Source organism: Crassostrea angulata, chromosome 2 (genome assembly GCF_025612915.1).
Source record: "Crassostrea angulata isolate pt1a10 chromosome 2, ASM2561291v2, whole genome shotgun sequence".
Taxonomy (NCBI): domain Eukaryota; kingdom Metazoa; phylum Mollusca; class Bivalvia; order Ostreida; family Ostreidae; genus Magallana; species Magallana angulata.
Window position 1 is genome coordinate 35,770,135 of NC_069112.1, and position 16,899 is coordinate 35,787,033.

General features: G+C 31.1%; 3 pseudogenes; 1 reads left to right on the forward strand and 2 right to left on the reverse strand.

Annotated features, from left to right (window-relative positions):
• Window positions 1-654: 654 nt before the first annotated feature.
• On the reverse strand, window positions 655-16,635 carry LOC128173790 (receptor-type tyrosine-protein phosphatase mu-like; annotated as a pseudogene).
• On the forward strand, window positions 2,453-6,239 carry LOC128173793 (uncharacterized; annotated as a pseudogene).
• Window positions 6,282-7,308, reverse strand: LOC128173784 (uncharacterized; annotated as a pseudogene).
• Window positions 16,636-16,899: the final 264 nt, after the last annotated feature.

Here is a 16,899-nt window from a genome sequence, read left to right on the forward strand (position 1 = left end):
GGTTTAGCCTCCAGAATGAAGCATGAGACTCCCTGACAATTACATTTACGGGCTATGGTACTCAGTTGATCGTCACGCTCTTTAGACTTCTTGTTTTATTTACGGTTTTATGAATTTGAAGAACAAATAAAACAAACAAAAAGTCATGTTTGTGTGCGATAAGGGAGGCAATTGTTTACAACACCTACAGAGAAAATTATTTCACTTCTTTCGTGCTTCTTATAAAACCGAATTGTGTACAAATCAATGATTGACGATGTTTTTGTTTACTTTAAATCCATTAAGTGATGTTTTATTTTTAAATTTGTGAATATGTGGACATAAAGTTATATAATATGCCTCACTACTTTTTTTTCATCTATTTTTTCATAATTATTTCAATTATGACTTTATAGAAACAAAAAAACTGTTTTGTTGTAAAATGAAAACTTAATTTACAAGGTATGATTTAGTTATTTACTAAAACTACATATATTGATGTCTATGAGAATAATAAAAACAACAAAAATACACTTCTTAAAGTAAATTCAAAATATATATCGATTGGTTTACTTTTTCAAGATTTCTTTGGCATTTTCAGGTGTTTTTTTTTAAACGTAATTCATATTTATCAAGCCATGTTATGCAATGCATGCTAAGCTTTATGCCTGAAAATGATAAACGAAATTTTTATCAGTAAAATGTATTTATGTACAATAAAGACTTGTAATGAAAGAAAAAATTATGACAGATGTAAATCTCTGTCGCCCAAACAATTTAACAGCATTGTTTTATCGAGAACATACTAGAATTATATATCACAATAAACCAATTAATATTTCTTTGTTGTTTATTTCATCTTGATCAAATACTTAAACTTAGTCATGCCAGTTCTAAATTACAATCATGTACAGTGTTTATGTGCATGAGAAGATTTCAATTGGAAACGTATTTCGTTATATAACAAGCATGTAAGTAATAATCTTATGTTTTCAACAATGATAAATCATTTCTTAAAATACAGGGCGATTAAACAAAGAAACATAAATCTTACTGGTAAATTGTAACTACATGTTTCAAAGAGTGCCTTTGCTTACTGTAGAATTCTAAATTCTTTATATGTGTGGTTTTAAACACGTGTCATCACTTGCATTTAGCTTATCTAAACATATCAGTCACACGTTAACTATGGTATTGTAGTTGGTATTTTCACTTGTTTAAGATTCTATGTATGTCATCAAGGCATCATGTATCATGGTATATTCTTCCTGTAATTGAAATACATATGGTACGAATAACTTTGTCTTTACCTTGAAAATAAAAACCAAACTTTTATTTCATTTTATGTCCAATCTTAGCTCTCCGCTACTTAAAACTGTTCATATACTTATTTTTGTTAAAGTATATATCGTCAAATGTACCTGAATTCAAGCAAAGAATAAAACAATTTTTAATTCGTAGGTCCACAAGAAATACAGATTATTAAAAGTGAAGAATAATAGAAAAATATAGATTGTCAGGATTACAGATATTGAAAACAAAAACTAATTCAACCACAATTTTTTCAAACATTTACTGTAAACCAACTTTTATTCACGTGCCATCAATTTTCGCGAGGTTGGTGAGAGTCTCAACGTCGTGAGTATGTCTCTCTGTGAACCAGTCCTTGTTGTATTGTTGTATAACAACACGGGTCTAGATATGGCTTTGATGTGAAAATTTGCCGTCTCAAGGCAGTTTTTGGGGTTAAACGCTGAATAAAGTTGCAGTGAACAACATTTGCAGTACAGAATTCACAGAGTTTTATCAGTTTGCTCCGAGTATGACAAAAATAATATTTTATAACATAACATTATAATCAAATTGAATAGATATAAACGATTGTTTTTATCTTACATCTACAACATCATCATTTGTTTACAGAAAAAAAATGTATGTTAATGTTGTTTACCAAGGTTGAGCACAGTTCAGGGCGTCGTGTTTGTAGGAGTCTGACCACAGAGAACACGTCTATCTCCTCGTCAATTGTCAGTTGTTGTATCACGTTGTATACAGCACAGAACACACCGCACAGAGCAGCCCCATCTCTAGCAATGAAAAAATACAACATTGCAAATTTAAGGTTATTTTTTAAATATTCATGAGATCAAATGTTTGTATAGTAGTCAGAATTGCCTTTAAAGAATACTGAATGCATCGGAACCTTCATTTAAGATATAAAAAGTTGACATGACTAAAATAAACACATCGTTTAGATCGTTTGTCGCCTTTGTAACAAAGGCTAAACAGATTTACAAATCATAATGAATCATGGTGTTTTCATGCTTAAAAGAAATGCATGTTAGGCATTAAGATTTGAAAAGGATGTTAATGACACACTTTTGATTATGTATTCCGGATTTTCGTAATGAAAGCTTGCTAGAGTTGTCGTTCATGCGGGACGGTATACCTACTTCCGGTGTAATAGTAAACAATGGGGAAATACTAATGTTGCATCTTTAATTGTCATAATTATAGTGGTAGAGTCGGCAAATTTGACAAGAAAGTGACTTTACATAAACTTCCTAAAGAACAGTATATACGAAGAGCGTGGATAAGAGCAAACAGCCGAAAAACTGGAAACCGACCTCCTACACTCGTGTCTGCTCTGATCACTTCAGACACGGTATAGGACCAAACTCAGTTGATCGAAACAAAATACCCACAGAAAATTTGCTACAAAGAGGAATCAAAACCCATCAAAATAAAAGGCAGCCACGGACGAGGCAGTCCCATCGATGCATTCCAACATCATTCGTAAAAGACATATGCTACATGTAGATCATACTTGTTAAATACTGTCAAAACTTACTTGATTTTATTATTTCATAGTACATGTACGGGGTCAAGAATCAAAATAAAATGGCAGCTAATGCATGTTTTAAGACTTTAATGAATAATACAATTCCAAACTAGTTTTGTAACAATTAGTCCAAGGTTATAAATTTATTAAATTATCTCAGTGACCTTTTTATTGACCTTTGAATTCCCGCTATATAGTTAGGTAGTTTTAAAAACACACGCATATTGTACTTATTTAATGTATGTAGTATAAGTGTGCAACGATAAGATTGAATGCGAGTAAAATGGAATTAATTGATAAAGGGGTTAAGCATGTTGATCATGTGGCCTATTAGGAGCTGGTTAGTGATCAACTGGTCTAATGATCAATGTATTGATATGAATATGATGCTATTAGTATCAATGTTTTTGTTTTATTTATGGTAAACTGTGTGATATTTGTTGCCCTTGTATTTATACCATTGGATGTTTTCTTAATTTTTGTTATGTTTTGTTTTCAATATAAAGAAACTGAAAATAATCACATGTACAGCTGACTAATAAGTATGCTTAATATTAATTTCTATATAATTACAGGTATGTTCTAAACAAGGAGAACATCATGCCAGAGTCCTCAGCAAACATTGCCAGTTTTTCACAAACCATTCAGACCTGTGATCACCCTGATGTCTCGGATTCAAGTTTATACCATGTATCAACATCACCTTCTGCATCCAGCTGCAACAAGTCTACACAAATATACAGCCAGTCTGTTTCTGTTGGTGTAGGGGTTGTGATGCCAGAGATAACTATAGAAAACATTAAATGTTCAAATGAAATGATCATGTTCTACACCGGTCTTCCTGATTTTAAAACATTCCAAGCTTTGTTTGACACTTTAATTGAACATGGTGCTGATAAATTGTGCACAGAATCTGTTGGTGAAATGAACATTGCCAGTCAAGGGAGAAAACGCACGTTGCGGCGTGTTGATGAGTTTTTGTTAGTTTTGATGAGATTGAGGCTGGGATTATTGGTCAAAGACTTAGAATTTCGCTTTAAAATCTCCTAAAGTACAGTATCAAAGATTTTTAATTCATGGATTTTGTTTATGTGCGAGTGTATGCAATCAATCATTACTCTACCAGAATTAAATGTTTTGCAGTTACGAGTTCCAAAGTGTTTCGAGAAGTTTTCAGATACCATGATTGTGCTCGACTGTACTGAGGTTTTCATTCAGTCTCCATCGTCATTAGAAAATAAATTATTAACTTATTCAAACTATAAATCTCATGATACATTTAAAGCTCTTGTAGGGGTCAGTATGACTGGTGCAGTAGTTTTTGTTTCAAGACTGTGGCCGGGCTCCACTTCAGATGTGGAAATAACTAGAAAAAGCGGTTTGTTTAAGGAGCTGAACAATGGAGATGCAGTGATGGTGGATAAAGGCTTCATTCATATCCAATCAGACTTGAAAGCCATTGGGGTAAAGCTCTACTGTCCTCCATTCAAGTCCAAAATTCAGTTTAGCAAGCGAGAAGTGGAAACCACAAGAAGGATTGCTTCAGCAAGAATTCATGTTGAGAGAAAAATTGAGCAGATAAAAAATTTCCGAATTTTGCAAGGTGTCATGCCTTTAGATGTCAGTGATTTTGCTGATCACATTTTTTTTGTGTGTACAGCAATGACAAATTTACTTCCTCCACTTGTAACAGAGTAAAACCAAACTTTTTAAGATATACTAGTAGCCATAATTCTATTTTAAAATCTGCATGTTCTAGTATCACCATAAGGCTAAACTGATTTTTTAAAGAAAAATTATGAATTTTTGGATCTACATTAAAATGATGTAAAGTAACACTTTCATTTACCAGTACTTTAAATTTAATTGAAACACACATTTGTTTCATATCCATGGTTGTATATTATTGTTTTATTTATTATGTAATGTTCTGTAATTATGTTGAAACTACAGTATGTCAAACTAAATAAAGAAAGACTCAGTGTATTCTTAATGTCAGATTTTTATTATTCCTTGCGGTTAACAATAACAAGAGAATATTATATTGTGCAGCAGGATATAAAAGTGAACAAAATATTTCCTGACAATTAAAAAAAAAACTGCTTAAGGTGGCTGATCACTACACCTTGAAAAGGGTTTACAAATTAGGATAAAAATTACTTGATTATGATAGATATGATGATGTTTAAGAATTATATACATGTATGTCAATTTGCCAAAAAAATATGCATTTTTTGAGAAAATAAAAAGATATGATTCCAAACAAATATGATTCAGTCAATACAAACAAAAGCCCATGGCAGATTTGAACTCATGATCTGCGGTTCAAAAGGCCAATACTTTAACCCGTAAGCTATGATCACATTAAACAAATTTAATAGATATAAACAATTTTATCAAAACATTGAAATCACCATATGCATGAATAAAATACTAACTAATGCAAATGATTCCAATATCTTATGCTTGAATCTGACAATTAGAAATACATGTATGTATAAATTTAATCTAGCTGCATATTTTGGGAACATTTTCACTGACATAGAACTCTGAAAGCTTTTGCAACATACTTTCCCAAAACACACTGTCAAATTGAACTGTTATAATAACAAAGTCTACAACTGTATATAGTACAAAGTCACACTTCTGCATTTTACAAATCCTCATTAGGCCCTGAATTTGGGTATAATACCTGTGGTTCTTCTTCAGCTGAATTTCATTATTATCATCTAAAAAGCAACAGAATTCTTTATCTTCACAAGCATCATGCAATGATTTTTTTCTCCATTTGTAGGGGCACTTAATTTCTATTAAATAAAGGTCAGAATTGAAGCGAACTAGGCCATCTGGGCTTGCACCTATGCAAGGATTTTCAGTACAGAGCATAAGGCCCATATCAGACACATGTACTATTTTACCTTCTTTCAATATTTTATAAGCCTTATATCTTTTCTTAGCCATTTGTTCTTGTTTTTTGTCCCATGCTACAGCACTATTGTCAAATGATTTGCTTTCACCCAAAACTTTATGAACAATATTATCTGGTTTTGTTGTGTCTTTTTTTGTTTTAATATCATGAAATATGGAAGCTGACCTTTGGTTCTAACTTCAATTTCATCTATGATGCTTTTGTTGCATGATGATAAAAAACTGTGGAAATCTGACACAGACATATTTTCTGTTTTCACTGTATTTACAATATCTATATACCTATCAGAATCATAGATAATATGTTTAATTGTTTCTACCTCTACAAAGTTTGAAATATTTAAATCACTTGCAACATCAACACAATGACATACATCTTGCACTGGAGGAATTATGTCAAATAATGCGGCTCTTGAATCATTTCCCAGTTTTGAACCCAAAGAGTTTCTGAAAGATACAGTTTCTACATGATAGTTTACAGTTTTATTTTCTTTCACAGTTAAAGTATTTTCATACTTTATTCGTTTGAAATTTATATCTGTGATGGGCCTGGATTTTTTTTTTCTTTTACTCGGCTGATTCCACTGGCATGGCTTAGAGGTACATGGCATATCTTCTAACTCATCTATGGATGGCTTCCCCTCGAGTGCAAAAAGAAGGCCAGCGATGTGTGTACATCCCTCTCCACAACTGAAATATAAACACATTTATATAAATAAAACAAAAAGTAACAGAAACATTTTCAGTATAACACACTATACAGTGACTATTATCCTTAAAATCAATAGTAGAACGGATATACATTTGATGATACTTTTTGGATTTGTTTTTGTTGTTCAATGCCTACCCTGCAGGACAGGTACAGTTGGCTTTTACAACTTGAAAAGGTTCCTCCTTCGATACCAACAGCCATTGCTCATACAACCCTTTATGCATAGATGGATAACATTTTGAACGTATATAGCACATCTGGCAAGTGTCACTTATTTCGTTGATCATAATTTTGTGGATATAGCCTTCCGTATAAAAGTTGAGTCCCCGGATATACTGCCTATAACACTGCATCTTACCAGAATCCTCCGTCCTGTGGCTACTGTAAAGGAGGTATTTCTCTATGTCATTGATAGTCACCTTGGGATAACTGCAAGACTCTCCTGATCAACCAGATTTTAAGTCCGATATGATAGGAACGTTGTCTGCACATAAGAACGGGGGTACACCTGCATGTTCTTCAGCAGCAAGTTGATCAGTTGGGTTATTTTGGTCGCATCGCGATTGTATACTGTCAACAACACGCTGGGCAAGTGTCAGTTTGCTACCACTTATTTTCAAGTGATTTAACCTTAGATAATTCTGTATTTCTGTTTTTGTGAAATTAAGAACATCTTCCACAGTTGTTTTAGGTGATAAAGGCAACGATCCCGTAGACGAAATAATCGAATTCATCACGGGTAGGATAATTAAAAAATTCAGTGGCTTGTTACTTGTAAACCGGATGTAAATAATACCTTCCCGCAAGAATGACAAATCTTGCGGAACTAGAATTACGAAAAGACGGAATGGATATGGATAACTCTACTAATTGAAGATACGTTACATGCATTACCTGCTGACAACGGTGATAGGATTGTGCGTTTTAAGACTTTGTACACAAGAAACTAAACTAAGAATTTGTGAAGCTGTTTGGGAATAATCCTGTGTGAGGGTCAACATCGGCTCAACTATTTCAATAGACCACGGTCCATCAGAAGACTAGAAAAAAATGAGAATGGACTGTTAAGAATTTTCAAAGAATATATGTGTTAACATTTGATTTCAAAGAACAAAAATACTTATTCACCTCTTCTTTGACAATATCAATTTCGCTGCGTTTAATTTCCGTTATACGTTCTTGATATAGTTGAATTGTGTAGGGTGTCACAGTTCTGTGTTTTGTTGCCGTAGGTAGCCATTCATATGCCTGTTTCACAGAAAAAACAACCTAAAGTTAGTACATGCATTTCATCCGGTCTAAAACAAATTTGAAATTCCCCCCAAAACACTTACGAATTCAACATTGCTGAGGGGTTCCATACAGACAACTATATCGGATTCGTAATCAGTAATAAGTCGTATAAAGTCAACATAATTTCCTGTTGTCTGATAATGGGTGATGATGAAAGCGTTCGAATGTGTAAAAGACTAAAGAAAATTGTACATAAAATGTAAACAGATAATCGACTAAAAGTAAATGCATTATGTATAATGTATATGACATGTGATGATAACAAAAACTGTTCAAAATCAAAAGCATTCAAATGGGTTAATGCCTTAACATGTAAGGGAAAGTGAGTCTTGTAAGAAATCGATCTGTATGAAATAATCTTAAAAACTTTTATAGTTTAAATCAAATTAGTAAACTTACCGGTAAGGATATGGCATTGATGTAATTTTCACGTTCTGGAACACTTGACGTCAGGAACAAAGCGTATTGGTCACCTAAAACATATAAATGATATCTCTTAATTTGCATGATTTTTTTACTCAGTTGTGGATTTAAAAAAAAAAAGATATTCATGTACATGTACATAAAATATCAACGCAATATTGAGTAAAAAAGTGAATACATTATAGAAACAGATATAAGTTTAGATACCCATGCATCTTATGATACATATTTTTCTTAAAATCAAAATTAGACACATGAAAAAACTACACAATACAAAAGGTTAAAACTCGCGGTAAGCTTGACTTTTTTTCTAGAACAAATATTATAGCTGAATGTTTGCTTGACACCTGAAACTTTGTCCTTTAAACTATAGACTTTCAATCAAAACATGGATGTATGTTTTCAGACTTTAATAATACAATAATTTATATCCTCTTAATCTGCGCCTAATACTTCAGATATGCGACATATCTTGACGGGGGGTTGCATATAGTTATATCAAAATACGAGTTATCAATACCGAAAATAGTACTGATATGCATATTGAAAAGGCCTCACTCTTTCACGGTTAGGAAACATGCTAAATATCTACGGCATGATAATAAACATTTACACCACGTTTATCATCAAGTCATATAGTATGAAATATATATATCCAGTGCAGTCGGGCTTGAATTAATATTATAACTTTTTCTCTCTTTGGCTCTTTGCTGAATTTTTCAAGCAAAAGAAAGATAACTCCAAATGAAAACGTCATTTTAGTTGAATCAGTTGAAGGACCAACTACGAGACAAAGGGAAGGAAAAATGATATAACTTTTAAAAAATTAAGTTTCACGCATCAAGCTAAGCATACAAGCATAGTAAAGTCTTGGTGCAATCCATTCGGTAATAATTATAATGCGAAATGGAAAGATTTTACTTACGAGCGCGAATTGACGTAGATGCTTGTGTTAGTGCCATTTTGTAATCGTTTTCTGAGTAACAGTGTCGAATTGAAAGAAGCTTCTAAAAATATCAAACCAGAACACCTCTCAACATGCACATCTTTAAAATCATTGCTTAACAAAGAAATGTTTATCGCTGTTGCTATTTTTCATTACTGTTTTTGAAAGTTATCAGAATTTGATTAACGAATATACCGGAACATACCGGATACAATTCAATCATTTACAAACCTGAAACTCTGTTTTCACTGTTGAGATAAACCCATGATGATCACGTTTAGCTAATTGTAATGATTTTTGATAATCGATTGCTGTTTGGACGCCAACTGGGTCCTTAAACATTTCGTTTAAAGTCAAAAATATTGTCTTGTATTGTTCCTGTAAAAAAATATCCAATTTAAATAACCTTTAAATTTGTTATCAAAATAGAAAAAAAATGTTTGCTGAAATGGATTATAATACCTTTATATATATATATATATATATATATATATATATATATATATATATATATATATATATATATATATATATTAACAAACTTTTATCGCGAATATGCAGGGCATACATTGATTTGCGTAGACAACATGTAAATAATAATAAAAAAAAAGTTATGTTTACATAAGTCTGGACCATATTAATTCTCTTTTCTCTCATTTTTCTCACGTATTCTGCAATGTTCATTTTGGATTGATATTGACCTTCTTCATATAAGGCATCGATTGCTATATATGTTCCTGTTTTTCCAATTCCAGCACTAAGATTATTACAAAAAGGATGTTATAAGGAAGTCTGAGGAAAAACATAAGTAGTTTGCTTTTCTGGACAACAATGACAAATAAAGTTGCCTTTCTCTGTATCTATATGTCAAGCAATATTTTTTTATGTTTCGGTTTATTATAAGTGAAAAAAAAATAAAGAATAAATAAAGTATTGTAATATTCAGTTTTTATACTGCAATGTGTCACATTACTATTTCAGTTTCACTGACAATAAGATTTTACCTGCAGTGAACTCAAGTTGGAACCTTATGGCGGGTAATTTTTGTTCTCGTCACGTGGTTATGGAACAATAAAAGACAAAGCGGATCGGGTGTATCGTGATCCGGCCAGGCGGTGTAATGATACTGGGTGACACCTCTGTTTTCATTTATCTGAATATAAATTTGATGATTTTAAGTGTTCTATCTTAAAAAGATATCTTAAAATATATTATCAATGAACCGATTTGCTTATTACTCTGAGTAATTAAAAGTTGATCATTACATGTGTTTCGAGAACAATATATGATGGATCAGTTAATCTTTTAAATGATATTTCCAACAACAAATATACAAACTATACAATGTTTACATCAATAGCACAAAATAAAATCAGGGTATACATTTGTAGGATTTTATATGAAAAAACAAACAAACAAACAAAAACTACTGACCGTTGTGTGAGTAACATTCAGCTTCCGTATGACGTAATACGCATAATGCCTTTCAGCAACGGTTTTTATTGTAAATATGTCAAACTTTGCGTCTGCCTCTAATTCTGGCCAATACTTGAAACATTTTTCCTAAGATTAAAGCATGATTAAAAAAATTGAAAAATGTACATTTAAGTAAGTCGACTTAAACAAATACATTTATCACCTTAGATCATTCCATGACATTGGTTAACATAACGACCTGCGCCACCCTTTCCTGCCAAAGCATGGTCCAAAAGTCAGATACTGTGTTTTTACGAGGGCCTTAAGAATGAAAAAAAAACAACAAACATTGGTAAATTGACAGGTTGGTGAAAGAGCGAAAATGTAGCAATACAACTATACGTAGGGTTCGTGGCCATATATAGACTTTATTGTTCTTCTTCAGTAGAGGAGCATTGCATGAATATGTTGGAAAATGGTCAGCTTTAATATAAAATTTATCGCATTTCCCTCTACTAAATAAAAGTTTTAGCTTAACAAATCATATTTTTTAAAAACTTAGGTACAATTGATGGGTGCATGCATTTTGTTGACAATCCAACCACCTTAAGGAGGCTTGGGGTCCAAAAAATGTCTTCAAAATTCACCAAATTTGCAGAAATGTTTCATATAATCTTAATTTACATTTTAATATGAAAGACCACATCATCGTTAATTTTTTTCATTTTTTTGCATCTGAAGAAATTGCACATAATGTAAAAACAAATTATTAAAAATATATGAAATATAAATAAAGGCAAAAAACATATCAATAACATCGCAAAAAATAAACACAATAAGAAAAACTTAACATTATGTGGTTTAAAGAAAAATATCACAATTTCACCAAAAAATATATATGTCATACAAATGCAAATATGTAAAACAAAATAGAAGTAGCCACACGATTATTTCATAATTATAACATTATAATAATCAATACATGTGTAATAAGGATTAAGCATTTAAAAAAAATCGATGGCGAAAAAAAGAAACAAATAGAAGGAAAATATCATAACAAATATTAGGAGTTTTACAAGTTACCTCCCTTTGAAAAGCGGAAAAAACAACTGAAATGATATTTTTGCATCTTGTAACCCTTTGTTTACCATCAATTCAATCTTTAAATAATGCTTCACTACCATCATATACCATCATATAAATTTCTTTCAAAAGACAATTTCAGTGCGATGTAAGAATTATAGAACATTTAAGTGAAAATCTTTTTTGTATATAGATAAAAACGCTTTAAAATGGCAGCCACCCCCAGCCTCGTTAAAACATCTTACCTTGCGTTGCAATGTACACTTTCTCTTGTCTAACTCCCTTTGCAATGAAGAAAAAAATCAAATACGATTAAATATGCGTGTTTTATTATTAAAAATATTTTTATTTTCGACTCATGTACTATACTCACATCAATATAATTAGCGTTAATGTAGTCTGGACATTTGGCAACCAGTATAACTCTTGAGTGATCATCTAAAAAATTCATGCAATGATAATAACATCCAACAAGTTGCATTTTCATATATGGATATTTAAACATTAGCTCATCCATATTTAATGGTTCAGTAACTCAAAATATACATTTATCAATCAAATAAAAATTGCTTTGTATTTTTGATGATATGAGAAAAAAACAAGGTATTTGTGTTACTGAAATGTGTTTTTCTTCATGATATAAGTTGTTTGTGAATTTTATACATACAAGCAATAGTGGATTTGAATCTGTTCTTCTTGATATTTTCCGGGCGTTTTCCTATCTCACACGGATAATTTGGTCCGCACAACAAGGTCTATTGTAAATTGTAACCAATTAGTAGCAATTATTTTCAGCTAATCATAAATGCTTTAACATGAATGAATTATTATACAGAAGATTTTCTTTTATGCCCCTTGTTTACATATATACCACTTCTTTATATTATTCATAAATTATATGTATGATAAAGCTAGATCATAAGTAAAAGTCTTGTTGTTTTGTTTTCCAAATTCAGAAGTCTATGTCGAATATAATCTGAATTATTATGTACATGTGTATGCAACATATATTTTCCCAAATATCATCGAATTAATGACAACATCATCCCCTTTGCCCCTAAAGTAGCATTTCCAAAAATAGGCTGGCAAATTCCTGCCTACGTTTATATAACGTATTAATTATATTTCCTTCATCTAATATTTATATATCTTGTTTCATGCATTATTCAAAATGTTCTAGGTAGCAAACATATAAAAGAGAAATACACAGTAATTGTATACATTTTACATACATGATATTCTTTTTTAAAACCATCGTCTTCGTTTTCCGATTTTTCTTTAATCATTTTTTCTAATCTGTTTTCTAAAGTAGTTTCTTTTCGATCCAATTGGTTTTCGTGCATTATGATATACCCATTTATATCAACATCGCTACATGTTAATTTTTCATTCTCTCTCAACATATCCGGCTGATTTTGAAGTTTACTATGTGGTGTGTTTATCAATTCGGATAAATCCTCGTGATCTTCAGTTTCCTTATTTTTATCAAATGTGGATAAATTCAGCATTGTGTTTGGAGAGGCTACCAAAAAAAAAAAGAGAAAAAATGTATCATATACTTATAGATTCGAGTAATTTCATATATTTTTACTCGCTGCTTTTCTCCAACTAATCAACGATCTTAATATACTCACTGCATCTAAGAGTACTGTTTGTCAAATCAATTACTCCGTGCTTGTTGTTCCTACATTTGTCACTACAATATATTAATTAGGATTTTGTATAAAAAGCATTAATTTGACATCGAAACTAAATGAATAATACAATGATATTACACTTTGAATTTGATTTATTATCTTTGCCTAACAAAACATCATTAATAAGCAAAAAAATGTACCTTCTAAAGAGCATTAAGACGACAAAACCAATGCTTATAAGAACAGCAACCGTAGTTATTCCAACGGATAATGGAACCATTTGCCGTGTTTCCGCCCAAAATTGCAATTTTTTTTAAAATTAAGCATGTTTATGTAAACAACAATATAATAGTTAAATTTTTCAAAGAGTATATTTCATTTTATGCCAAATTTATATATTACCAGATAACTTCATTGAAAAAAAAATCACATATTTTTTCATTCCAAAATAGCGCACGATATTAAAAAAAGTACCGTTCTGTAGGAAATACATTTTCCAGTTTCCGGATGACACATTTGATTAACGGAACTTTCATCACATTTTTGTGTGCAATTGATTCCATAGAAAGTTTTCCTGCAAACTGCAAACAAGGAAATAAATATTTGATAAAATAATGTTGATGATGTATAATGACAGAGTTGACAGCTGTATTGGTAAATATTTCTTATGAGATATTTTAAGGATTTTATTATCTATAAAATATGCCTCACCATGCCAATATATTTCAATTCAATATCTATTTTGCATGCAAGGTGTCTAAAAATCTACTGCATTTACCACACCGTAATACACATAGAGTAATTTAACGTTAAACGATGAGTTGTATTATGACGTCACAAACGATGAACGCTGTTAAAGTGTAACGTCAAAAACGAAAATCAGAAGTAATTTTTATGGCTTTTACATGTACAGTGGCTCTTCCATTCATTTGAACATACCCACATGATAATACATTCATTTTAAGGTATACATCACATTGCAAGTAACGCGCGCTATGGAGTTTATATATATACGCGAATATAATGCGGAAGTAGTGGAAACTATAATTGTATTTAAACATTTCGAATAAGCAATTTCCGGTACAGTGTTCATCATTGTTCCATGAGATAATTACATGTACCACAACAATTAAATGATGTACAAGAAAAATAATAGAAGTACATACACTGTTTATATACGTAATGAGATCTTATTTAAAAGGTTCAGATTGTGTTTTGAAAGGGTTGTACAATTCGATGAAAGTCGATCAAGGTCGATTAAAGTCGATTAATCTATCTATCTATCTATCTATCTATCTATCTATCTATCTATCTATCTATCTATCTATCTATCTATCTATCTATCAATATATCTATCCATCTATCTACATGTACCTATTAATTTTATAATGTCTGTCTTTCTGTTTTAACATCTGCATTTCTTAGTGTATTTGTCTGTTTAACAGCTCAAAGAATCTTTGGAAGACTTTAATTTGATATGAGAAACAGACACCATCCACATAATGATCATAAATACCTGAAATTAATTTAAGTAGGAACCAAATGACGTTTAAAAGAATATCCTTTATGATGCATTTCATTATTTACTTAATGAAACGAAGGGAACACTCACCATATACCTCAACCTCACACAGATCGCTGTAAGCAAGACGTGAATTACTGCCTTCTAACAGTATGTCGTTGTAGTAAATGACATATTGTCCATACACAGGGCAGGTTGTGGTGAACACAGCAGGTATGGTATCTTCTGTAAAGCTGTTGTCCTTAAAGCATAAGATTCCCTGCAATCTATCTGTTGTATTAGACACATACACAGAGAATCCCAGAAAATGGTTTGTGAAGGTATTTGAAGAACCTATATCAGAAAAAAATGATAGTTTTACTACTAATAAAGGAAAAGTTTGGAATTTTAAAATATTAAAAGAAAAAAGTAAAAAGGTTAGAAATGAAAAAAAAGTAAGAAAAAGCGAAAAAAAAAAACACCCAAACAACTAAATCATAATCTCTCTGACGAAATTTATGATCTAAAATTTTTTTTAAAAAATTCAGGTATATCTGTGATTTTTTTTAAATATCAAACTAACGGACCTATGAATCTTACACAGAGCTAAATGACACTTTTTTTTATTTTTGTTTCTTATAAATGTCTTTTCTATTTGCGGTTTCTTTATTTTACATATTCCTTCATCGATTTCTTTGTTTATCTTATTCAGTAGATATAGTCATAAAAAAGAAAAAAAACAAAGTTTTAAACATTTAATATGTCATTTCATTTTTAATTTGATTATAATCAATTAATCAACCTTACAGTAAAACAGTAAGTTTACCCCATGTTCTTTAATCTGTCATAAAATAGATGGTGATGTGATGAATGCTGTGAACACTTGTTAGGTTCACCCACCAGGTGGCGGTTTGATTGCCATTTGAAAATGAACACTGACCACCATCCCAACTCAGGTCTGATCTTCGACCATCAACAGCGTTTCTGGCGTGGAATTTGTCGTCTGTGCCTTTTTTCGATATGTAAGGGAACTTTTGGTATGCTGGTTTGTTGAGCGCAATATTAACTGTCAAAACATTACATACTCAAAGCGCTATTATTCCAAAGTGTGAACTAATTTTCGAAAAATATTACATCTAATGACAAATAATTATTTTATACATGGGTTAAACTAAGAATATATATGAAATACATATGCTGCAAAATTGATCTCATACATTTATTAGATGAAAATAAAATAGGAAATAATTTTTAAGTTCAAGATTTACTGCAGTAAGTTAAAAAAAAATCTCTTGTAAAATATAACACTGTACATAAAAATAAGGAAAGCACTACAAACTCAACTTGTAAGAAGTTTCAAAAACAAAATTTAGACCAACTGCTACTTCATTATATTAAAATGTGTTTGATCAACTGTGTTTTAAATTTTTCTAACGTTGCAGAGATAAATTTTGAAAAACATTACCGCTGACTACATTTGAACTTAGAGTGACATATATTTTATGAACCCCCCTTTCTTTGGATTCTGAGGTTTGGGGGATTCATGTCAGTCATCCTAATCATGAACTTTGAATGCTATTTAATCATATACATCACTTATTTTTAAACGTTGCATCGTGACCCATTATTTATGTACATGTAACTAGCTGATCCAACTAATATTTCATGAGAAAATACTCAGAATGTGATCTATACGCAAACCTATTTTTACAAAATAAAAACATGCTAAAAATGTGAGTATTGCGTTTCAACTTGAAATTTGCAATTGAACTTACCATAAGATTGTGCCACTGCAAACTGACAGCAACACACAGTAAAAATGTAAATATACCACAGAATATACCCAAAATATGGGAGCATACTTGCTGAATGATCATATATGACCTACGTTCTTCTAAATACACATAATATAATGAGGGCATATAAAATCTCCTAATTTAGTTGTTCACCAGGAACTCCGATGAACAAGGAACATTTTTTTTTCAATGTTACGCAAAATAAATATTGAGTATAGGCAAATCCATTTGCAAGCAATAGTGCACGCAAACAGATTCGAACCATTAGAACTTATTATTATAATACTTTTCTATTTGTTCTTTAGACAAGTAAAATATGAGAATTAATTGTTTGTTAAATAAG